The 26180-nt window shown below is 43.1% G+C and overlaps 1 protein-coding gene across 1 annotated transcript in view; it reads right to left on the minus strand.

Annotated features, from left to right (window-relative positions):
* Nucleotides 1-10458: 10458 nt before the first annotated feature.
* Nucleotides 10459-26180, minus strand: part of CALML6 (calmodulin like 6) — a 235833-nt gene continuing 220111 nt past the window's right edge. Inside the window, exon 13 of the mRNA XM_039509211.1 lies at nucleotides 10459-10586. The gene's annotated coding sequence lies outside the window, so the exon portion shown is untranslated. The remainder of the gene's footprint in view (nucleotides 10587-26180) is intronic.

Genomic DNA, 26180 nt, shown 5'->3' on the forward strand with positions numbered 1-26180 from the left:
TGTCCCTATTCCAAAGGCAAATATTTCCTCTTCAGAAGAATTTTTATGAGCCTTAGGGATAAGCTCTTTCTAGCAGAAGAGATTTATTAGGATCCAAGCGTGGAGGGTAAGGTAGAGATGAGTCCAGAGGCAAGGAACCTGCCCCAACCTTGCTTTCAGTTTGGCGGTAGAATTTTAACCAGTGTCCTCTATTCAGCATGTCACTGGTGCAAAGTTTCCTAAAACTAAATCTCAGTTGTAACTAAACATGAGCTCGACAACCTATAGCAAACAAAGAATCAGACAAGCAGTAAGAGGTGAGCTGTGACCAGGGCTGGCTCCAGGCACCAGAGCAGCAAGCAGGTGCTTGGGGCGGCCAATGGAAAGTGGCGGCACGTCTGGCTCTTCGGCGGCAATTCGGCGGAAGAATGAAGCAGCGCGGTGGAGCTGCCGCTGAACTGCCGCCAATCATGGCTTCTTTTTTTTTCCTCCCCTGCCGCTTGGGGTGGTAGAAACGGTGGAGCCGGCCCTGGCTGTGACCGAGAGATCTGGGCTTTGTGAGATGAGCCTTTTCCCCAAGCACATAAGTACATTAATTCAGCTGTCCACAAAACACACCTGAGTAAGATGAGTGGAGAGAAGTTTTGGTTAGACACATATTGCTAAATTCTCTGCTGGGGTAAATCAGTGAAACTCCACTTAAGCCAATGGACCAGCACCCATTTACACTACTACAGAATTTAGCCCTGTGAGTGGCTAGCTGTTTCCATCTAAAATGGGCTGAGATAAAGAGATGATGATGGTCAAAGATATTACCGAGGGGGTTGATAAGAAAATTGGGGGTGAGACACTTGTTTGAACAGACAAGTGATCAAGGATGATGTAGAACAGATCTGGACTTGCAGCGAAATGGGATGTAAAACTGCATTTCCTGATATCTTACCAGTTGGTAACAGAAATGATGAGCAGAACATGGATGAGGGGGGAAATATTATTAAAAGATGGGCAGCTATCCAGGGTGTTTAAGATTTTGGTAACATAGGTGCTAACTTCCTTAGTTCCCAGAGGATGCTCGACCCCTGCTCCACCCAAGACCCCGCCTCCAACTCCCTCCCTTCCCCCAAGCCCTGCCCTGCCTCGTTCCACTCCCTCCCCTGCCTCTTCCTGCCCCCACTCCTCCCCCCAGTGCTTCACGCTGCTGAACAGCTGATCTGCGGCGGGCGGGAGGCGCTGGGAGGGAGGGGTAGGAGCTGATTCACGGGGCTGCCAGCCAGTGGGTGTTGAGCACCCACTATTTTTTTCCTGTGGGTGCTCCGGGGCTGTACCTATGTTTGGTAGGTAATGTAGTCAAGCACCCATGATAGGGTTAATTTTTATAAGGCAATGGTCCCAACACAGCTAGCAGCAGTGTCACATTACAAAGGAGTGATGAGCTAATGAGAGTTTTTTCTGATGATGTAGGGCAGATCTTCAGCTGTTACAAGCAGTGCTCCATTAAGGAACTAAAGCATACAGTTTTGACAGCGAGGGTAATTAATCACTGGAACAATTTACCAAGGGTCATGTGCATTCCCCATCACTGATGATTTTAAAATCAAGATTGGATGTTTTTCTAAAAGATTTGGACTAGGAATTATTTGGGGGAAGTTCTCTGGCTGGTGCTATACAGAAGGTCACACTAGATGATCACAGTGGTCCCTCCTGGCCTTTAATCTGTGAATGGCCAGTTGATTTACATCAATGGAGAGTCTAGCCCATAAATGTTTGTAGCATGATATTATCCCAGTAGATAGGCAGTTTCTCTGAAATCAGACAAGATGGAAATTCTCCCCCTTCTATCATGCACCTGCAGTTTCAACTGAACTTTGGTAAGGTTACACAGTGCTGCATGAGACCCAACCCCACATCCCAAAGCATTTATTTTACAATCAGTTTATTTTTCTAGTTTGCTTCCAGACGCTAGCACTCTCCCTTCTAATAGCAAAACAGGGAGAGAGAAAATGGTAAAGGCAAATGGCTGCATCTCACCTTCAATGAAGCAAAGAGTCATGGCAAACTACTTGGCTGCTGATTTAGAATACAGAGGTGGAAACAAGACGCGGTTTGCCAATATCAACCACTCAGAACGTAGGAGAAGGTGGCATAGGAACAACAGAGGAAAACATTAAACTAACTCTCACCCCTGCACTGAGAGCCTACATAACATTGATGAACCAGAGTTACAAGGATTTAAAAGGTGTTGCATTCATCTAGGTCTATTCTCTTTTAATAACAGATCAAATGACTGAGGATTTAGCATACCAACATGACAAGGAGCCACTGCAGGGGGAGGGCTGGCTGTTCTAAGGAGAGGGCGCAGCCTGTGCACAGAGACTCAGTGTTTTCACTGACACAACAGAGACAGTTTGGATTGTGGTTAAGGACAATGAAGGTGCATGTTTATACAATTCTCCTATAGTCCTTGAAACAGTTAAAGAAAGTAGATTAAAAATGATGCATCAAAAGGAAAAGCAGCCACAAATGTGAGTGCATGGGAGATGGTTACTTACTGAATGAGGAGTTTGCAAAAAACAAGGATGGGCCCAAGCTGTTAGAAAGAAGGCAAATTGATTTCCTAGGCAATAAACTCAGATTCTTTTGGATTTAATCATTGGAAGTGAGAAGTGATGAGTGATAAGAAAAAAGGGATACTGTGTCTACTCCGACCTCTTGTAACCATATAAAATATTATTAAAAATACATACAAGGCTACATACCAGAAGGCAACACACCCAGTTTAGGAATCTTCCTTCTGGAAGAAGCCAAAATACCTTGTGACTCCGATGGGAAAGTGTCCAGTGGACTAAGGGAAATGATTGCAAGAATATTTAGGAAGGCTGCAAATATATGAAAAGGTGGTGGAGGCCACATCCTTGGAATGGGATAAGAGAGAATGAGAGCAATAAACAGAAAGAACATGGCATATTCAAGGACTGGGAGCTACAAAAACAGAAAAACAGCAGCACTTTAGGGTAATTACAGGAGCAAAAAGGAAATACTGAATATTGAATTGCAGGAATCATAACACTGTAAACTCACAGGTGTGACAAAATAAAAGATAAAATGGCCTGTACCCATGAGCCAGACACAAGAGTATAAGAAATCAGCAAAGGGATGGAGGGCAAAATATTAGACTCACGACAGAGGATGAAGAGTAAAAAGAAAAGAGTCTCATTTTCTAGCACGGGAGAGCAGAAAGAAAGGAATAATAATGGATATTTCCAAGCGATCACATTAATAACTATTGCTGCTTGGAAAATGGCTCTCTCCCACCTGTGGAAAATTTTTCATCAAAACATTTTACTTTGTTGTCAAAAAAATGAAAACCTGAAAAAATTTGTCAGTTATTGGTAAACATTTTTGACCAAAACATGAGAAAATTTCAGTTGAAATTTTTTAGTTTCAACCAACCTTATTATTAATGTAAAATAGATTTTCCCTCAACTGAATATAACCTATTTTATTGTTACGTGCAATGTGCACAGAGCGTAAATCAATGTTTGAACCAACAAACAATGCTGTGTGGGGTCTTTTCAAGAGCTGGCCAAAACTTTTCTGACAGAACAGTTTTCCTTCAGAAAATGCTGTTTTGATAAAATTGAAACGTTTCAAAGAAACATAATTGATTTCACTGAAAATTGACATAAGAGTCATGTTTCATTCATTCAATAAGGTCTTTTTGACTAATTTATATTATATAAAAATCTAAATGAAGTACTTCGACCTTATAAAAATACAACACTTCAAGGTGATCAATTTGATATTTCCAAAATGAAATTTTTAAAAAGTTTCATTTTGCAGGAAATTGTGACTTTTTTTCCAATTAAGAATTAATGGAAATGTTGGAATTTCTCACAGAACAGAAATTATGAATTTCAATCAGCTCTGTTCTTTTCCATTCATTGTGATAAAGTTTTTAATGGTTGGGAGGGGAAATCCTTCATTCTAGCCTCAGAGATCCAAAACAATAAAAATCTAGAAATAAACAGTGCAGCCATAAGTGTGAAATTAACATAATGGACTGAGACTGTAGTTAATGTTCATAGTGCCCAGTCAGAATAAAACCCCTGATATTTACAGCATAGGTCAAAGGAGCAAGACTATGGGGAAGACAATTTTCATCAGTACAAATAAGTTACAAAACCAAGTCAATCACCTGGACATTTTTAAAGTCAATTTACCTGTGAAAAAGGAATTTCTGACGTATGCACAGTCTAGTGGTATTTTAAACAAGCCAGGAACTATCTGACAGGAAGGCTAGAGGGGGTCGTTTATAGAGAGTCATTAACTCTTATCTCAAGATCACAACGGAAAAAGCCCAAGAGGACAGGCTTATGGAATGAAGGTTTATCATTATAACAGACTGTTTGTTGTGTTGAGCTCCTGACAGTATTTTTTGCTATATTCAGAAAATTGTTGAGCCATACAATGGCTTTTCAGCAGCATGTTTCCCAAATAACCGCTAGCATGGAGTTACCTACGTGCTCAGTGTAATCTGCTCACATGAGGTTCATTCTATACAAAAGAGATGTTATAGACAGAGCAGGATATTACAGAGTCTGTATCAGCAAAAAGAACGAGGAGTACTTGCCGCACCTTAGAGACTAACAAATAGCCCACCTTAATTGATTAGTCTCGTTAGAGTTGGTCTGGCAACACCCATTTTTTCATGTTCTCTGTGTATATATATCTTCCTACTGTATTTTCCACTGCATGCATCCAGTGAAGTGGGTTTTAGCCCACGAAAGCTTATGCCCAAATAAATTTGTTAGTCTCTAAGGTACCACAAGGACCCCTCGTTCTTTTAGCAGGATATTAGATTTGTTCAGTGCCGAGGCGACTTCCAGCCAGCTGCTATACATCTTGTTTTTCTTATGCATCATTCAAGAATTCTTACTTAAAGGACCAGACCACAGATAAGCCAGGCTGGCTTGTTAAAACTGTGCACACCACACCTCTGAATGGAGGGGAAGGGAACAGGAAAAATGCAAATACTCCAGTCTAGTTGCCCAATTTCCATTATGGGATGCATCTACTTCTGTTTACTGATTTCTAGATAGGAAAATAGTCTGATCTGGCCAGGCCTTTATGAGCATGACATTTGCATCATGTTGTAAGACTCCTACCACTTTGTGATACAGACCAGACTCATTACCTTCAGAACCTCTGTTTGTCATTTTAAAGCTCTGAATAAAATCTTGAATGAAAAGAACAGAAGAGAGAATAAAATGTGTTTATAGCTGATACCACCCTATTTTGTTTACTTTAATTCATTCAAGTCTAAACAATTCGCTGATGGTGAAATATTTAGCGTGCCTTGCAAGCAGAGTTCTTGGAGTGTGGAAAAAGGAAGGCGGTCAGGGTGATGTGTAGATTCACCAGAAGGAAAGGCATATTAGAAAGACACACACACACATGCAGAGTCTGGTCTGAAGGCCAGTAACTCCTGCTGCTAAAGACTTGTCTGCATTTTTGCACTGATGTAGCCATGTTAATTCAAACCCCTATTATAGATATGCTGCACCAGTATAAAAAGTGACTTGTGCCAGCCTACCTTTTCCCAGTTTGCACATCAGTATAGCTACACTAGTGCAAACCCCTCCTCCATCGTAGAGAAGTCCCAACTCATTGTGTGGCCTTGAGCAAGTTATTTAACATCACTGTGCCTCAGTTTCTCTCCCCCCCCCAATAAAATAAGGATGATACTGACTAACCTGTGCCAGACAGTCATGTTGCAAACGTTAGTGACTGTTTGGGGAGCACTGTGAAGTGTTATCATTGCTTGTAGATACATCACTGGAAGCTTAATGATGCCATGGAAAGAGAAGTGCTGCTCCTGGCATCAGTAGAGCTAGAGTTTAACTAGTGGGTCCATGTATTTAGTTAGCCAGGAGACAAAACACCTGTTTTCTCACTGGCCAGGTGGATGGTAGAGTGCCCCGTTTGGAGATAGATGTACTACACTTGCCATCCTAGGCACATGTAATGTCTTTCTGCCCACCAGAAAGAACAGCTCTGTTTGTCTAAAACCCCTGGTTGTAATTCTTGAAGGCAGAGAAAATCCCAGGAGTCAGAGGTGCCGGGCACACCATCTGGATGTTATAAGGATTGCCTTTTCACATCCATACACAAATCATTAACCCTGACAGAACTTAGGACTTGGGGCCTGGACCCACCTGGGTCATAAGATGATTTATACTTTGGTCTATCAGCAAGCAAATAGGGATGGGGCCAGACACATCAAATCAGCTGTTATTTCTTCACAGGCATCTCTATCTGCGTACCACTGCTCATGCCCACAAACAGCAGAGGTCTGGGGAATGTGCATGTTTGACTGTCTTCGGTTGAGTAAAGCAATGGAAAAAGCCTGAGCGCGCCCTTTCTTCCTTGGAATGCTGTTTGTCAGAAAGAGAGAGCACTGCTGACCACCCCACCTCTTTCCTACACACATGCGGACGCACACACATTCTATAGGATTAAGCCACCCTCACTGGAAGTTTGGGGGCATGCTTGTGTGTTTTAAGTCTTCTCCCTCCCCTTGATTGGTTTATTGCTCCCAGAGGCCTGAATAGCAAATAAAAGACAGCAGCAGTTTAAATTGTATTTTAATGTTATTAGGGTGGTGAAAGGGTGACCAAGATAAAATGCAGCCATTGACGGGGTGTCAGAAAGGAGAGTCAGAATCTGAGAATGGGCCCTTTCTCCCCACCTCTGGCTGAGGGTACTTTCAAATCATAACTGTTGCTTCAAGTAAATGACTCAGTGAGTCACTGCCATGCAAAGGAAGCCAGTGAATTGGTTTCACTCATTTTGCACAGGTAGGTAATCCTTGACATAACTAAGTTTAGTTTAAAAAGAAACACATGAATGCTCTGTTGCCCCCAACTCAGATTGTGAATGGTGCTACTTGATTTTAAAAAAAGAGCTGCCGATTTGCAGTTTCCAACAATGATTCAATAAATGGGAGTAACCCCTAGGAAACAATGAGATTCTTGACCCCAGCATCACACCCATTGCTTTCAGTGGGTTTACTCTGAGCACACACCAGTGTAACGGAGAGGAGAGCATGGATCCTCACTGCACTGAGGAGTTGCCATTTTAACGTTTATTGCTAGTTTCTAGCAGGAATATTAAACCAATAAGAAGGGAGTCTGGTCTGATGACCTGGATCAGGAGAGGGAAATGCAGCTCAGTATCAGACCTCTGGCAAAGGGAGCTGAACTTCAACTTTCTTATCATGATTTTTCTTTAATAAAGCTTAAAACTCACCCTAATGTTGGACATGTCCGATATTCATCAGACTTCCAAAAATTATCTGATTTCTGGGCCTGCATCTGATCATATTTACACCACTGACCTCAAAGTTTGGTATGGAGGGTCATGGGAGTTCCTCTTCAGCTGCAGTAAAATCTTGGTTGGCAATGGTCTCTCGCCCTAGCAACATAGAGATTCAATAGCACCCGAACCCTCACTACGGTGCTGTCTAGCTTCACTGTCATTACAAAACAACAGTACATTATTCTTGCCTTCCTCCTGTAAGCAACCCCATTGGGCCTCATTTCAACACAGCTCATCCCTAGTCAGCAAAACACTTTACGTACTAGACGGGAAAGGGACAGACTTACGGACACGCTCTGCTGAATGAGGGCATTAGTCTGGATAGCTCAGAGGGAAAAGGTCAATCAGAAGGCACCATGCCTCAGTGCGTGGAGGCAGGGGACATTTCATTCCTTTATCTATAGCAGGGCAAAGTTGTTCAAACATCAGCACAGGGCAGGAAAGACACCTCCTCAGGCCACTCCTGACAGGACTCTTTTTCCATGTAGGGGCAGGAGGAGGTCTTGTCTGATGGAAATTTATGAGGGGAAAGAAAGTGCTGCAGAGTATTCACAGCACATGGGCAATGGTAAAAAGCTTCCTCCAGGGCTATTTCCTCTCAGGACAATCCACGCCCAGCCACCCGAGAGTCATGTATTAACCTTTCGGAACTAGGAGAGACTTAGCTGTGCTGGAATCTTCTCTGCCTTCAAAATAGTTAATTCCTTCCTCTTCCAACACCAGACTTCCTTCCCACACCCTCCATCCATCTAATCCCCACCAGGGTGAGCTGGGAACTGAAATCAAAGTGTGGCAAGAAACAAAAGTAAATGTGGCACCTGTAGAACACTCCAAGGAGTCGAAGGGGAGATGGTGTCAGGTGTGGGCCAGGATACACTGAGAAGGGAGGGACAGAATCAGGCCCCAGAAGTGGTGCTAGAACAATATTTATAGTGGGTGTGCTGAAGGCGGAAACCATGTATTTGGGCTGTTATTCCTACTTCAAGCCAGGGGGTGCGACAGCAACACTCGCTCCAGCACCTATGGGCCCCAGAGCTTTCCACAGGCACTAAAATATTTCCCCCAATGTAAAGGTTTCATTATTAATAATGAATGTTTATTACAGCAGTGCAGAGGCCCCAATGTGCTAGGCATTGTACAGACACAGCACAGAGCTTAGGATCCTAATAGACGAGACAAAGGTGAAAGAGAACATACAAGCCATGTGCCCAGAGGGGAGCCTGCCTCATTCACAGCACAGAGATGGGGGGAGGGATAGCTCAGTGGTTTGAGCACTGGCCTGTTAAATCCAGGGTTGTGAGTTCAATCCTTGAGGAGGCCACTTAGGGATCTGGGGCAAAAATTGGTCCTGCTAGTGAAGGCAGGGGGCTGGACTCGATGACCTTTCAAGGTCCCTTCCAGTTCTAGGAGATTGGTATATCTCCAATTATTACCTTTAGATTCAGGAACCCTACTGGGAATCACTGTAGAACAGCATCCCCTGCTGCAGGATTGCCCTGCTCTGTTTAAAAACATGGGTCCAAATTCAACCCTGCTGTAACTCCAGTGAGGTCAATGGGGTTTGTCACCAGGGATGAATTTGGTTGGCAACATCCCTTGTTCACCGGCTCCTCCCTCCATTGCTGCTGTAACTGAAACCTTTGGAGTGGGATGTGGAAGGAGGAGAATGCACATCCAGACAGCCAAGCTTCCTGGCACCCTATGTTGTAAATGAGTCACATACACCTGGAGGGCAAAGTCCTACCCGCCTCTTTGGAGTTGATCCTGCCCGTGCTGAACTCAATGGGGAAGCTCTCATAGGCTTCAACAGGAACAGGAACTGTGTTTTAAGGATTGTTCCTGTGATTTGTAAGTCAGTTGTAGGATCCATACCTCTCTGCAGATCTGTCTGCCCATCCTGCAAGGCCTCATTGAGCAGTCAAATAATGCAGCTAAAATCAAAATGTGAAAAGCTCAGGAATCAAGCCTTTGGGCTGTATGTTTATGGGGATGCACTATAAGTCAAGTAACAAATACACCCCGAGAGGAGATACTCAGCGACTGATTCACACTGGAGTAAAGCAAAAGCAGCTCCACCAAGGTCAATGGAGTTAGTTACATTGGTGTAGGTAACATCAGAATCCTTAGTGACATCCTGGCTCTATTGCAGCCAATGGGAGTTTTGTCTTTGACTTCGTTGGTGCCAGGATTTCACCAAAAGTCTTCAAACATGTCAGCTCTCCTCAAAGCTTAACATTAAGACTTTTTTCTCTCCCTTGCCTCCTACTTTCTTTAGGTATCTCTGTCACTATATATATGGATTGTAGATCTGTTTTATCTATATTAGATTATTATTCATTAGACCATTCTAACGATCATTGCTGCGGAAAGCATAATGTTCATGTCAAAGGGTTAATGCAATTCTATATTATATAAACAGATCACTTGTTTTCTATATAGTCAGAAGCAGGCTATGCAATGGGACACACTCCTAGTGAATGCTGGTACAATGGAACACCTTTTATACAGAACTCATCCCCCTGCTATCCATGTGCCTAGAGATGTATAGTGAAATGGAACAAAAGATGTGCATTGAACAGTGCACTGCAATGTGCAGACCATAGTTCTGGTCACAGAAATCATTCGGGGGTGGGGGCAGGGGAGGGAATGACTCAAGCTTAATAGGAGATTCACTGTAACTAACTCAGAGGTGCGTTTTTACAACAGAAGAAAATAAGCCAGATTCTTCTGTTGCTCTGGATATAGGCCAGTACAAGTACCACCTGAAAGCAGTTTTTGACCCAACTTGTCTTTCACCCCAAGGAAGCCTTCAGGACACACATTCTAACAGCCACCCGCTGTATTCCTAGACCACTGTTACTGTACCACTCAGATGCTGGGAGCTTCAGAAATGGTAACTCCTTCCAACCCTCACCCTCCCTTTGCAAGCAGTGCTCCAAGCATGCAGGACATGAATTACAGAACAAGATAATTAACTTGCATATCCCCATGTGTTACTAATTAGGTTGGGTTTGTTTGTTTTTTTATAGCTGCATCATGCAGAGAGTTAAGTAGCAAATGTACACACACAGCTTCAGCTAGGCAGGTAAAGAGCGAGAGAAACATATGGTTTGCCCGGAGGTGAAGGCTGGTTCTGTTTGTCTTCTTGCCATTCGTTCTCATGAATATTCTGTACACATGGAAACCTAGAATTAAATATTTGCAGAGTGGAGCCATGGCCAGAACTTCACCTATAAAACAATAGTTTTATGTTCAAATGGCAGCGCCTGCCAACTGTACAAACACCCCCTTCCCAGGCATAGTTCTTCCCCATCTCCTTGTAATTCCATCTACTACTCTAAGTGCCGTGTCCAGTAGTACATACCAGTAACTCAGCCAGGCTAATTCTTTAGTTTATGGGTAGGAGGCAAATATATAACAGAGGCCAGATTCTCAGCTGATGTTAAGTTTCACTGATGTTAATGCTGATTTATGCCAGCTGAGAATCTGGCCCCTGCATGATTTTGAAACAGAATGAGAGTATTAAGCAAAAAACATTATCTCAGTTTTCTGTGCTGTTTCATCTGTAAGTTAGCAGAGAGGCGTGTGGCAATTTCAAACCTGATTTTTACCAGATGAACATCCTGTGTTCATTTATTGAGCACAAGTGAAAATAACATAATAGTTTAAGTATGACTCAGTGTAGATTTAGCCATAGACTTTGCCACACTGAGCAGTTACTCACTCTCAATGTATTGGCTATATACTGTGAGAAAACCTAAGTCTGGAAAACAAGGGCAGTATCTAACAGAACCAGGGATAAGTACCTATCCGAATATTAGTACATCCTCTCTGCCCAATCCTTGCATTTTTCAATCCCAAATTCTCTGCTCCAATTCAAAAAAATAGTTCCAGAGGGGAGATGGGGGGAAATATATGTGAAATGAGCTTTGCTGGTCTCTGCCCCAGGCGGGTATCTGCATCACAAACAGCACTTATTGGTACCCTCCGACCCTTGCTAGAGGCAACAGCCAAGAGACCAGCCTAGTGTAATACGGGTCTGACATAAGACATCTTTATTTCCTGGTACTTCTCACATCACTCAGGTTGGTTCATAATCTGCAGGCATTTTGTGGCATTGGCATATTGGTCAAGAACCATCCAGGCGTGATTAAGGAATGAATGGTCTGCAAGCCATTCATATACGGTGAGCCAGAAAAGCCAGCCTCTGTGAACCTCCAGCTGCAATTTACCAAGGAACTTTCCCTTTTTGGGGAGGGGAGGGGGGTTGCCTCTGGTCTTGTTATATCTCAAGCTTTTCCTACAATAATGGAAGTGATGAGAGCAACTCAAAGTCAGAAAAGTTACTTTATAAGAGACATTGCTGATGAACTTCCGGTATTTTCTTCTCTTGCTTCAGCAACTTCCCAATCAAATTTGCTCAGTGTTACAAATCAAAAGGATGATTTGCTTCACCTAACAATACAGCAAACTCTACCTGAGATTTTAAATTACAAATCATGCTAATTCTCCTTTTTACTTCACCAGCACCAGTTCTTCTGACTGCAGAAAAAGTTGATGGAGTTGATGATGCAGAATCCAATTCACTCAAGTTCATTTATTTAAATATCTAAAATAATAACAACTAATAATCCAAGGCTCCAGGTGCCTTAACATCACCATAATGATATAACTAAATCCCAACAGCATTAAAATGATGAATGCAACGGGGACTCAGCCAGTCACCCACCTACAAAAACTCCTTCCTGCCCTTTTGTTGCCATGGGAAGAATACCTTCATCCTTCCCCAAAAACCCCTATCAAAGCAGATCTCTTTTGCAGAGTGACAGGTGGTCACCAAAGTCAAACTATTTCAGACCCATGGTGGAGACAGAGACTTGTATCTAAGCTGACAGATCTAATTCAAAGATGCAGAGAAGCAGATATGAGTGTTAAAAAGGTACCATTTTAACTCACGATTTTTTATGATTACAAGACACAGAGGGTCAGACTCCCATCTGGTGTAAATTAGCACAGCTCCACTGAAGTCAATAGAGCTAGGCTAATTTACACCTTCTGGAGATCCTTAGTTTCTCTTTTTTGCTTAACAGCAAGTTCCTTTGAAGATTGTACTACATAGCTGAGTGTGCTATGTACTCTATTGAATCTTCCTGTTGCTGGAGGATATTGAGATGACTAATACTTTTTAAATTTATTATTTAACTGAGAAAAATGATTAAATACATGAGTAATATTATTGAAGTCACCCTTTTCTTTGCAAATACAAGAGGTGGGGGAGGAGGAAGACATCCACACTAAAGAGCTATGTAACTGCACTAATGGTTATCAGGTCATCTAGACATAAACAGCCCCATTGATTTGCAGGTAGCTCTTTTACCTAACTTCATTAATCATTTCTAGTCTAAGTGGATGTGACTATGTTTTCCAATCTGTTGCATTAAATTTTATGCGATAACTCATAAGGAGTCCTAACTCCCATTCTCTAGTGGGCATAAATTCAGAACACAAGAGCTGTGGACATTTTGATTGCATCAGAGTTCTGCATCTCATGGCAATAAAGGCAGTTAATAAAGTAAACAGAAAGTATCTACTTCTCCCTACAAATAATCTTGCAGGAATAAAAGGGTTCCCATTTTATTCAAGTATTTAAGAGTCTGAGGTTTACATTCAGCATATTTAGGATATGTACATAACAGTTAGATTAAGGGAATGGGAGTTAGGACATGTGGGCTCTATTCCCAGCTCAGTCTCTATGAACTTGGGCAAGTCACTACCTCTTCCTCAGTTTTCCACCATCTGTAGAACTTAAGTGATATTGATCTACTATTGGACTCGGTAAAGTTCTACAGCTTGTGTTATGCAGGAGGTCAAGCTATATGGTCATAAGGGTCCCTTCTATCTCTAAAAGCTACAAACCTAGGGTTGGATTTTCAGAAGCTCTCAGCATAGACCTAACTCCACAACCGTTGGCAGCCACAGGAGTTAACTTCAATGGGAGCAAAGCCAGGCCAGTATTGATTGCTTATGAAAACGGCACCTCTGAAGCACTATCTAACACGCTAAGTGCCATCATCACCACCTCATCTCACCTCAGAAGGGTGTTGAACTCATTTTGCAAACACTAATTAAACTTTTCCACTCCCCAATTGAAAGAGGTTCTAGAAGCAGAAACTACTTTCATTCCTCTGTTCTTGCCTTGATATCCTATTGAAAGCCAGTGCAGAGGGTGGAGGACACATCTGATGTGCTCACAGTAGCCTGCTTTGCTGAGATGACACACTGCAGCGTTCTGTACTCTCCTCACATGATCTTAGGTAAACTGGATACTTTCCCCTCTGATCCCTCTTAGGGTTACCAAAAGAAACTACACCATCTACTCAAGAAACTCCCTGAAAAAGCACAAGAGCAAATCCGAACAGACACACCCCTAGAACCCCGAGCAGAGGTGTTCTATCTGCTACCCAAGATCCATAAACCTGGAAATCCTGGATGCCCCATCATCTCAGGCATTGGCACACTAACATTGGGATTGTCTGGCTATGTGGACTCTCTCCTCAGGCCCTACGCTACCAGCGCTCCTAGCTATCTTCAAGACACCACTGGCTTCCTGAGGAAACTACAGTCCATTGGTGATCTTTCTGAAAACACCATCCTAGCCACTATGGATGTAGAAGCGCTCTACACCAACATTCCACACACAGATGGACTGCAAGCCATCAGGAACAGTATCCCCAATAACGTCACGGCAAACCTGGTGGCTGAACTTTGTAACTTTGTCCTCACCCATAACTATTTCACATTTGGGGACAACGTGTACCTTCAAATCAGCAGCACTGCTATGGGTACCCGCATGGCCCCACCGTATGCCAACATTTTTATGGCTGACTTAGAACAACGCTTCCTCAGCTCTCGTCCCCTACGCCCGTGCTCTACTTGGGCTACATTGGATGATGACATCATCATCTGGACCCATGGAAAAGAAGCTCTTGAGGAATTCCATCATGATTTCAACAATTTCCACCCCACCTTGTAGACAGAAGAATTTCTGTCAACCTAGCTAGTGCCTCTCAGGGAGCTTCTCCCCCCTCCCCCTGCCCCAATCTTGACCGCATAGCTAGTGTCTCACTGAAGCAATAGACAAGCCCCTAGTCATTTATATGGCAAGATTGTGAAACTGTCCCACAAGTCATCACCAGGACTAATGTCCTTCACTTGGCAGAGAACAGCATTTAGACCAGGGGTAGGCAACCTATGGCACGCGTGCTGAAGGCGGCACATGAGCTGATTTTCAGTGGCACTCACACTGCCCAGGTTCTGGCCACTGTTCCAGAGGACTCTGCATTTTAATTTAAATTTTAAATGAAGCTTCTTAAACATTTTAAAAACCTTATTTACTTTTCATACAATAATAGTTTAGTTATATATGATAGACTTAGAGAAAGAGACCTTCTAAAAATGTTAAAATGTATTACTGGCACGCGATACCTTAAATTAGAGTGAATAAATGAAGACTCAGCACACCACTTCTGAAAGGTTGCTGACCTCTGGTTTAGACTACTTTCATGTCAATCAAATTACTGCAAATTAGAACATGCAGAAACAGTTTCTTAAAAAGGCTAAAACATCTGCACCTAGGATATGAGCAAGAACAAGGAGGTGAACAGAGCTACCACTGAGGCAAATCAAAAAGCCAGGATTTCTTCATGCAGAAAAGCATCATCCATATCAGACCCGACCTTGCTTTCACAGTTACTCCCTCAAGATCTGTTAATATTTGAACAAACCAGGCTACAGAGTAAACTCTTCTGAGCTCAAGGGCATACACTGCATGTCCTTGGTCGGTCTCAGTCACATTATAAATCTTGTTTGGATTGACACTAACATGCCTCAAACTAGATTGACAGATGGGGCTTATCATTGAAATGGTCTAAAAATATCATTGCTCCCCCCGCCCACCCCGTTAGGAGTACAAAACTGGTGGAACTAATCCATGCTGACTTTATATCAGGACCACTATACTCTCCGCTCTCCAGCTGCATATTTGCTGAAGGCACCAGAAGAGGATTTTGGCAGGAGATGAGCCCGTACTAAAAGGATTTGGGGGACTGTGGGCTCTGGATCTGAACCCACCCCCAGGTTTTCCAAACCTAAAACATAACCAGTTAAATCTTTCCTAAACCCAAGCCACTGATCAAGCTCTTGCCATCTGTGACCCTCTTGCCCCTACAACATGTCTGCCCACAGACACTAGCAACCTTTCAAAAGATATTTTCTTTTCCAAATACCTGGTTGCCACTGACTTGATCTGTACAGTGGTAAAAAGAAGAGATAAACACTGAGTATGACTCTGTCTTGGTTCCAGGAAGCTTAACTTGGATATTGATCCAGGTTAGGCTGAGCCTGAGGTTCATGGGGGTCTCACTGACAATTCTGACATGTTTTCCACCATCCAGAGTGGAAGAAGGCTTGAGATCTGCTGTTCTTGTGAGATCTCTGCCGTCTCTACAGCAAAAATCTCATATGATTTCAGTGACAAGTGAAGTGGAACCTGAAAAAAGGCCCCATCCAGTTTTGGGTGCAACCCAGCACCAGAATTGTAACTGTAGGGTTGGGTTTAGGCCCAGGGATTTCAGTCCAATATTCCCCCAGTTTTCAAATATTTAAAAGACATTGAGAGATTACAGTCTACTTCTGACTTCTTTCTACATGTGTCCACAGGAAAGGCAAAGATAAAGACAGGTCATAACATACTCTTCAGTGGGCATCTGACATAACCCTGAATGGCAAACCCCAGAGTACACCAGGCTGGCTGCTCGCTAGAACTCATCACGACTTTTCATTCAATTTTTTTTTTTAAATGAAAACGGCCTTTTCATTAAAATAAAAATTTCTGTGGAAAATGTCCATTTTAAACACTTTTTTTGGGAGGAGAGGAGGTTGTTGAAAAACTTTTCCAACCAAATACTGAAAAATTGTGGCCAAAACAAAAAATGTGGATTTTTATTCAACTTTTGAAATTTGTTTCCATTTTCATTGATTTTTTCCCACAGGAACAAGCATTTCCTAGCAGTTTTACCATTCAAAGCTAGCCATCCATTCAAGAAAGATAATCTTTCTTTCCATTCACAAACAAACCTTCATTTTTAACAAGTGTGTTCAGTATCTGAAATTACTGAATGAAAGATCTATGCCAAACACACTTTATCCTTTGGATGGGCTGCTGGTTAACTACTCCTGATGACTTGGAATTTTCCCAAATCCATCATACAACACATCTTTGGCTGGACATCTCCTTGATGTCCAAAGGAACAGGAACAGCTTTACCTCCCTGCTTACCCAGTTCCTTTGGAAATCAATGGAAAGTGCCCCACTGACTTCGATAGAGGCTGGGCGAGCCCTGAGTCTGCAGGTGAGATGGCTATGATTTCCCTATAAAATCCTCAAAGCAGGATGACAGGTTTCAGTGGTAGCCATGTTAGTCTGTATCAGCACAAAAAAAACCAAAACACGGAGTCCTTGTGGCACCTTAGAGAATAATAAATTTGTTAGTCTCTAAGGTACCACAAGGACTCCTCTTTTTTTTTTTTTTTCAAAGCAGGATGTCTCTCCATCATTGCTATTACATTGGTCTATTTCCTTTGCCCTGATATTTTGCCTACCATCTCCTATACAATCTCAGACAATTGAGGAGCAAGTTGAAGGTCAGGATGGCAGCTTTCTGCCAGTGGATCTCCACTACGTGGGAGACCAGGGAAGGAGATTTTTGGTTTGCTTTTAAATGAACTTTGTGTGTGTTAAACCAGGTTAAAGGCCCCTGGAGATTGTGATCAGTTGCTCACCACAGTTTGGCCTCAATCATGATCATAGCAGGTGAAACAGCAGGAAACAGGAAGCACAGAAGTTTTATGACAATGCAATTCCCCATGCAGAAAAAAGGAAAAAAAATCCACTTCAAAGGCAACAGAAGTTTGGTGCAGAGGAGAGAAATGTTTGGGAGCAGTGAGAGCCAGGGATGGGCTTTTCTCCTGGATTCCCTCCAATGATGTAAAGACAATATACCAGGCAGGAGAATGGATCAGAGAGCTCAGACCGGGGGTGAAAGTAAGCCAGTACGGGCCAGGCCGGCGTACCAGTAAGAAGTGTCCGCTGCTACCAGCCTGTACGCAGCCGATGTTAAAGCGCTGTCATGACAATAGGGACCCTACCGGCAGGGACACCGACGGGGGGAGGGGGGAGAAGGGCGGGGGGGACGACAGGTAAAAGGAGCAGCTGCTCCGCGGCCCAGCAATTTAAAAGAGCCCAAGGCTCCCAGACGATGACAATGATGCTACCGCAGCAGCAGCTGGAGCCCTGGGCCCTTTTAAATCGCTGCCGGAGCCCCAGGCAGTGTGGGCCAGGCAGCGTGGATGGCTGGCTGGGGGAGGCTGACTCCCTTCCCCCTTCCACCCAAGGCCCTGAAGTTGGGCCCTCATATCGGTAAGTCTTCTGTGTTACTTTCACCCCTGGATCAGACCTTCTTGACAGAACTCCCTTCTATATTCCTTCCTGTGCTCTGCATTATTGGAGCTCACCTTCTTTCCTATCTCTCTCCACCCCCTCCCCATGTCCTGGTGGTCCCCAGTTCCGTCCTGCTCTGAATTATGAGAGCTTCCCTACTTTCCTCTTCTCCCCACTCCCCTCCAGCTTAGCCCTGGTCTGCAGCGTTACAGGAACTCCCTTGCTTTGCTTTCCTTTCTCAAGCAGGCCCCGAGACATTATGGGACCAGTAAGGTTCCCTCCACTTTCCATCCTGAGCACTCCTCCAACAGCTGTACTAACCTAGTCCCCTAAGTAAGAGTCTGAGACACAGCTGCTTTTAGCTTCAGCATTTCCTTCCATTTCCGAGAGGATTTCTGCTCACACTAAGAGCTTGGAATCAGCGCACGTATGAGTCACAAGCAGCAACATTTATACAAGGTAATTCACAGCACCCATTCATCTCCTCTCACAGGCAGGTCACTACACCTTGTATTTGTGAATGGAGAGAGATACTGGGATGTGTAGATGATTAGACATCAGCTCAGCCTTGCCAAGTTCTGACAGCAAGCTGCTACGAGCGCGGCCGGAGTGACCTTTGAATGTTTCCTGCTTGCTCTGCTCAGAAAAGACATCCCCCTCTTTTCTTCCCGATAGAAAAAATCCTCAGAGCAACAAAAGCTGAAAAAAGAAGAGTGATTCCTCCAATACATACTTGATCTCACCCTTGGAATTTCCTTTCGAGAGTGCCGGGAAACAATTTCCTTAGCAAAGATTAATGGTTAAAACAATACATAGACAGATCAATACCAAACCTAAAACAGACAAGACATGTGGGGAAATGAATTCAACTTTTCAGCTAAGGGGCAGATTTTCAAAAGCATCACTTCAGAGCACAAGTCCAAGGACTTTCAATGGGACTTGTGCTCCTAAATCACTTAGGTGCTTTGGAAAGCTCCCTCCTAAATTTCCAAGTAGGCTTCAACCCAGTCTCTAGAGTAAGTGAGGTTGATCTTATAGAGAAGGAGGACAGTCTGGTGGTGAAGGCACTGGACTAGGACTGAGGATGTGGGGATTCAATTCCTGCCTCTGACACAGATGCCAGATGTGACTTGAGGCGATCTGTGTAATCTCCCTGTGATTCTCGCCCCCACCTGTAAAATGAGGTCACGGTTCTTCCTCTTCCTCACCTTTTATCTGTCTTGTCTACTTATACTGGAAGGTGTCAGGGCAGGGACTCTCTTACTAAGTGTTTGTACCATGCTTCACACAATCACCTTTGGAGTCCCTAGGCTCCTTTATATTGTCTGTCACAGCTCAAGGCAACTGCACCTATATTCACTCTCTGTAGTCCAGCCAAGGCATCCACTTTGAGGCTTCTGGCTCCTCAGCAGTCACAAAACCCACATCTCTTCCTCCTGACCATGTTTTTTCCAGGCTGTTCCCTGCCCACACTGTTATTCCCAACAAGTCAGACTGCCTAACCAGGCCAGTGTTTCTGCTTTGCTCTCTCTCCAGAGGCTATAAGCAGCATGATGGCTCACAGTCATCAGTTACCACACAGCTCTTTCTAAGCAAGTGCATTTATTCTTATGGTAAGAGCAATACAGAGAAAACACATTCAAAACAATAAAAGAACCCAGGCACATACTAAAAAGCTTAGTAGAGGTCACCCCAACTCCAACCTCAGGCTCTGGTAGGCATCAGTCCTTCCAACCCTTTGCCAAGGATTGGGGCCCTCCTTCTGACAGAAGGTTCTGTCCATTTGCTGGATCACAAAGCTGGCCCTGAGTCAGTTTAAACTAGGGCTATTAATTAAAAAGTCCTTTCTTTGTTTGTTGGTCTCTAGAGAATCCAGTTTGAACCAGAATATGTGAGCCTCTCTAGGAGGCAGTATCTCTCCAGAGCTGTTACAACTTGAGTGAATTTTGCCCCATCACCCTCCACTGGACTGTGGTCACCCTCCCACACAGAATTATACAACCCCTGGCCCACAATGATATATAAACTTAATACAGTAAGTTCTCCCAAAATAGCAATTTCTTGCACTATACCGGTCACACTGCCAATTAACAATACAAAACTATTCCAGTTCACTTGCCTAGATCAGGCAAGCAAATCCCCCTACCAGCATATGAAAAAACAAAACAAAACTGTGAGCACAACTGCAATTTGGCCCATGGCAGAGCAAGAATTGCCCTTTTGCAGATGTATTGTTTTCCAACAGTCAATTTGAACATGTCTTTGAACAATTAAACAAGAGCTCTGTGTTATGTAGAAATGACTGTATGAACTATCAGAATGACACTAACTAATACATGCAGCATCTCAGCCTAGTTCTGCCTCAGAGCGGGGACAAAACATCGAAATGAGCCAAGTCAAAAAGCTTCAGACAGAGCGACAAGCTTCCCTTTGCTTCTTGTCAGAAAGTCATTTTTTCTGCAGGGAAACAAAAAAGATCTGCAGGGAACATGAATTCTGCACACGCACAGTGGTGCAGAATTCTCCCAGGAGTAGTAAACTCTGCAGCAGACCAGAGTGGAGGGAAGCTGCCTGTAATTCAGCAGCTCCAGGATTTCTGTATCCAGGGCTGTGAAACACTGTCATTCAGTCCTGTTTAGGAAAGCCAAATTAATAGCTGCTAAGTCTTTCATTTAGTGTTTCTGAATCCCTTTGCGTGTTTGCGGCAACAGCTTCCCTCATTGAGACAGTGCAGCTTGGAGAACTGTTCCATTAATGCCAGCTTGGCCTGGGCATTCACAACGGTGTGTTTACTATAAATGCTGGGACAACAAAGAGAGGAACAGCTTGTTTCTACGGACCTCATACCACTTGCAAGAAAGAACCTGATTGGACACTGGAGAGTCCATGTGTTGCAAGCAGGGATACATATAGGCTGAGATAGGCCTTGTGCCAACATTTTGACTTCATTTTTCCGAGTAGTTCTGCTATGACACCTAGAGATAGGCATATTTATCAACTCCATTGCCTTCCCAGGATACTAGGGCCAATCAGCTGTGGAGGCATCAAGCTTTTGAATGCTGGACATGGGCATCACAACCTCTTTAGGACATCACAAGTTCAAAAGTGCTGTGAGCTTTGTCAGAGGAGTCGGGAGATTAAAAGGTCAGAGAAATAATCTAGTCTATAAGCAGACTAATACTGAGAAGTTTCACAGAGTTCTCCTTATTGCGACAGAAATAGTCCTCAAGATGGATGCAACATATAAAATGGACCAAGCCATCTCAAATGGGATCGCAGCAAAGAGCTACATTATAATGCAAATTAATCCTTGCACTTGTCAGAGACTTATTTAAAGGCCTGATCCTGATCCCTTTTAGTTCAACAAGCATTTTGCCATTAACTTTAGCAGAGGCAAGACCAGGCTGTAAAGGAACGAAAGGAATAAGCAGCACTCATTCAACTGGTGTGCACCTGCCTGTGAAATACAAGCCTAAAGCAAAGGAGACAATAGCCTATTTTAAACTACAGAACATTGTGCCCATAAAAACCTGTTTCTAGAATGGATTTGTTTCCTGGCGGAGGAACAAATCAAATATGGATCTTTCATACAATACCCTACATGCTTTGAGCCTTTCTATAGTTCCTATTCTCTCACCTTAATTCTTCCCAGCATAGGGCGTTGCCATAGATTTTTGATAGATTGGATACTGAGGCTATAGTAGCAGCAAAGAATCCTGTGGCACCTTATAGACTAACAGAAGTTTTGCAGCATGAGCTTTCGTGGGTGAATACCCACTTCTTCGGATGCAAGCAGTGGAGGCTATAGTGATCATGACTGTTTCCAACGGCAGTAATAGCTGAGTGAGGGGCAACCTCTTTATCGCCTAACATCATTCCAACTCTTCTCATGCAGAGTCCTTCTGCCTCCACCTCCCAGCCCATTCTGATGACTGCCAGCCTCAGGTCATTCTGGCAGAAGCATCTAGAGCAGAGGTAGTAGGCGGACCATGAGCCAAATCTGAACTGCCAGAGGTTTTTGAATGTACCGCAAAATATGCATATTTACTTATTAGCCTTATTATTATTATTGTGGTGTCAAAAATGTTTCTCTGGAGTCTGGACCTTGATTATACCTTGACCAAGAAATTTGCATCTTGACAAAAAACAACAGTTGACTACCCCAATAGAGGAAGGATAATTTTTATGGTTCAGCTTCATCTCTGTCCCAGGAAAGCAGATCTGATCATAGGATTGGACATAGCCTTGCTTAGGGATGAACAAGTAATAATTAGAACAAACAAATACAAGTCATTGCAGTTAAGAAGAGTTAAGAGTTCCAAGAACGTCAATTAAATGTAGATTATTCTGAAAAACAGCTGAAACCTCTTCTCTTATTGTTGGTTAGTTTCGGGCCTATAATAAAATATTCCCTTTATCATCTGGAAAGGGATTTTTCCAGTAAGGATCATTTAGATTGCAAACTTTTTAGGACAGGAATTCTCTTTTCAATTGCTAGATCAGTGTTGGGTATTATTGATAATAATAGAAACATTCTGGCCCTGCAAAGCCAGTTCTTTTATCTCACCCTCAACTTTACCTTGTCTAAACACTTCAAAGTAATCACTTGGCAAAATCCTCATGACTAGCGTGATAATTTCTAGGGTGTGTTTCAGCTAATGAAGGGACAAGTTCTAGTTGCATCACACCAGGAAAAACAGGATACCTACATACGCTGTGAGTGGACAATGCAGAGGGTGTTTGTGGTTTGTTTTTGTAGTAGAAGTAGTATTGTGGTAGAGCCTAGAGGTCCCAACTGAGATGGGAGTCCCATTGTGCTAGGTGCTGTACAGACTCATAAGAAACAATCCATGAACTGGGGAATTTACAGTCTAAGTAGACAAGACAGACATTCACAGGGGAAACAGAGGCACAGAGAGATTAAATGACATGCTCAAGGTTGCACAACAGGTCTGAGACACCCTGGTGTCTCGACTCCAAGTTCAGCATCTGAGATGCATGCACTATTAGAAGAGAAACCAGAAAAAGAATTCTCATATGGGGAATGCCAGACATAAGAAGCAACTGCTCAACTAGCAAAAAATTCCAAAGGGGAAAGTCAGAACTTCAGTCCTATAGCAACAGGAAGTTTGTTAAACAGATGCTGTTAAAAAGCATCATCTGCAACTAAAGAACAGTAAGAACGGAACGGAAGCAAATAGACCACATTTTCTCCAAAAGGGGGAAGGTTTCAGGAAATACATTTCTGAACAGCAAAGAGAAGAAACAAAAATAAATTATACAGCACAAGATCAGTTAAGTGAACGTTTGACAGGCAGGAGGATAAGTTCATTAACCAGGGGAATTCCAACTGCAATTAAGAGATGTTAGGAAACCGTGATCCTGTTTCAGTGAACAGAAATATCTGAACACCAGAACTGGACTGCATACTCCATTAACAATTCACAGGGCAGCTTCCAAATGGCAAGATGGGGAAGTAGGATCTGAAGGGAAAACAAAGTCTTGATTTATGGCAAGACAAGCATAGTGCTCTACATTTGAAATATACCACATTGCTTGACCTAGTTGTCTCGACTTGGTGGTGATCTCACTAGGAGCTGGTGTGGGGAAGCAGGCCTGCCTGCACTAAATGTAGCAGCACCACTGATAAATCATGCATGTGACAAGAAATATTTGAACAGTAACAGGGGAGAAGGGGAAGCGAGGTCTGTCATGTGAAAGATTTGTAGACTGAGCAGAATGACTCTGGTACAATCTGGTTACGATTCACAGAGAGTCCTTGTCTGAGAGAGACATTGTTCAAATCCAGGTAGTGAAGGGCTGCTGTGGGGATCATGCCTATATTTCATGGTGCGGCTGCATTTTTGTGTGACTGGATGCTCATTAGCATTGAATGAAGCATTGTTTCAGTGGCACAACTCCATCAAGGTCCGGCCTTTAGAGATGTCAGAGGAGGTAGCTTTCAGAACATCTCTAAAAGTGGGGAGAAAGACTGGAAGGTTCAGGTGGAGTGATGTCCCCACAGGGATTTAAACTATGTTTAGTAGGAGAAGAACCAGGGGACTAATCCTTTGGCATTTCTCTCTCAGGACAATAAAACTCCAGTAGTAATCATCAGTATGGGTTAGTGCCTATACTAATTGGTGCCACTCACTTTGCAAGGAGAGTTACACCATGCACAGATATGATGATTAAATAGATAAACACACGCTCCACCCCCAACCCAGAGAGAGAGCTTTAGGTTGCTAGTAATCAAAAGCTGCTAGAGAATTGGTGTCACCAGCACTCTAGCTTCTCTGTGCTTTACCCATTGTATCATTGACCTTTGACCTGCTCCAAGAAGAGTTAGAGAACATGGAATCAAGAACAACTGTCTATGCTAGGATTCCCACTGCTGCTAGCAATGGGGAACTGAGCTGGGATAGACAAGGGTGGGAATTTTAAGAACATACAGTCTAGTGAACACACAGCCACAGTGTGTCTCATGGTCACAGTGCTTGACATTGACAAACAAAAATAAATCCTCACCACACTCCATGCTAAAGGGGAGATAAGCAGCCCTCTCAGTTTTACACATGGGGGAACAGAAAGACGTTGAAGACCTCATCCTGCCCAGCTGCTGTGCACCCTCAATTCCCCCTGGCTTCAGTGGGACTTTGGTGAGGGGTCAGCACTTCCTGGGAAGAGGCTGTGTGCAATTTGGGCTGGGCCATTCAGAAAGCCTGTGTCAGAATTGGGATTAGAACTCAAGTCCCCTGCTTCCTAGTCCTGTGTATATTTAATCTACTACAGAAGACTGTTTATTGCATCCAAATGCTTGAAATGCTCCCTGGACCCTACTTAAACTTTAAGGCACAGAGCTAATTGTTAGGAAAGTGAATGTTCATTTGAGGGCTTGGCATATTGTAAAGTTATTAGGTCTCCAAAGGCACAGACGGCATTAAAAATAAGAGATGAACTTTCCCAGCGTTAGCTCAGGTTACAGCCAAGATATAAATAAAAAAATATAAGGCCTGAGGTTCCTCTGTGTTCTTGACACTTCATCAGTAACTAAAGCCTTCCATGTGTCAGCACTTAGCCATATGACTTGGAAATGCCATGTGTATTATTGGGTCAAGTTCATTCAACCACATTAAACAGGGCTTTATACCAGGAACTTTCAAACAGCCATTCTGCATCAGACCAATGATCCATCCAGCCTCAGATCCTGTCTCTGATAGTAGCAGATGCTGCAGAGGATGGTATCATTTCCCAATATGAGACTATCATGCACTGACATGTGCCCTGCATGAAACTCCAGTGGTTAGGGGTTGACTAACAAGCAGTATATTTTAAAACTGATAAGAGGAAATGTCATTGGATAGCTCCTTGTTCTTTGGGTATGAGAAAGATTAAATCTATTCATTTAAAGGGCAAGCACTTTAATGTCGCTGTAATTTTAACCCATCTAGATGTCACAAACTTGATTTCCCAGTTGGGTTTATAAAAAAAAAATACATGTACATAGAAATATTTGCAGTCCGAGACAGTTTGACATCAAAAGAATAAAAATCTGACGTGGCCTCTCTTCACAGAGGAAAATAGAAGGTACCAAGTTTCCGCTTGACCTTCACCCACTCTGACTGGTGAGCTGAGCTTCACAAGAGATGATGAGTACTGAAGATTTACATTCTTAGTTCAGGAGAAGGGAACTGTAGTGCCAGATTGCTGCCTTATTTGTTGTGATGACCTGCCGTGAGTATGGAGACCCCTTAGATCAAACTCATTGGTAGCAGACAGCCCAATATGTAATGAGCTGGGGAGAGCAAAATTTTTTAAGGTATATTTGGCACCTTCATTGGACACATGCCTATGTAACTTATGATAAGTCCCCTCCTGCCAGTCACCTGTTATGAAAAGAGCTTTCAGAACATTCGTACCATTACTATTCCTGGAATACACAGTTTGAGAGAAAGTTTGGGATGGGGGGGAGCAGAAAATCAGAAACTCTTAATTATTACAGTGGGGAAACCCAGTCCAAGGCCAGAGGTTAGGATGGGGTAGGGTGACAGACCTCTGGTTTCTATTTCTGGCTCTACCATTGGCTTGCAATGTGACCTTGGGTAAATTACTTCACCCTCTCTTACCTCTCTTCCCCCATCTGTAACACATGGAAAATACCTACCTACCTGGGGTATTGTGAGACTTAGTGTTTGGAAAACACTTCAAGATCCTCACATATAAGGATCTATACAGCAATGCAAATTATTAAGCAGCTATTTGGCTATAGAAATTTATAATGAGAAAAGTCTACAAAACTGCCAATGCTGGTTCAAGAAGAGTACAAC

Source organism: Mauremys reevesii, linkage group 21 (assembly GCF_016161935.1).
Source record: "Mauremys reevesii isolate NIE-2019 linkage group 21, ASM1616193v1, whole genome shotgun sequence".
Taxonomy (NCBI): Eukaryota; Metazoa; Chordata; order Testudines; family Geoemydidae; genus Mauremys; species Mauremys reevesii.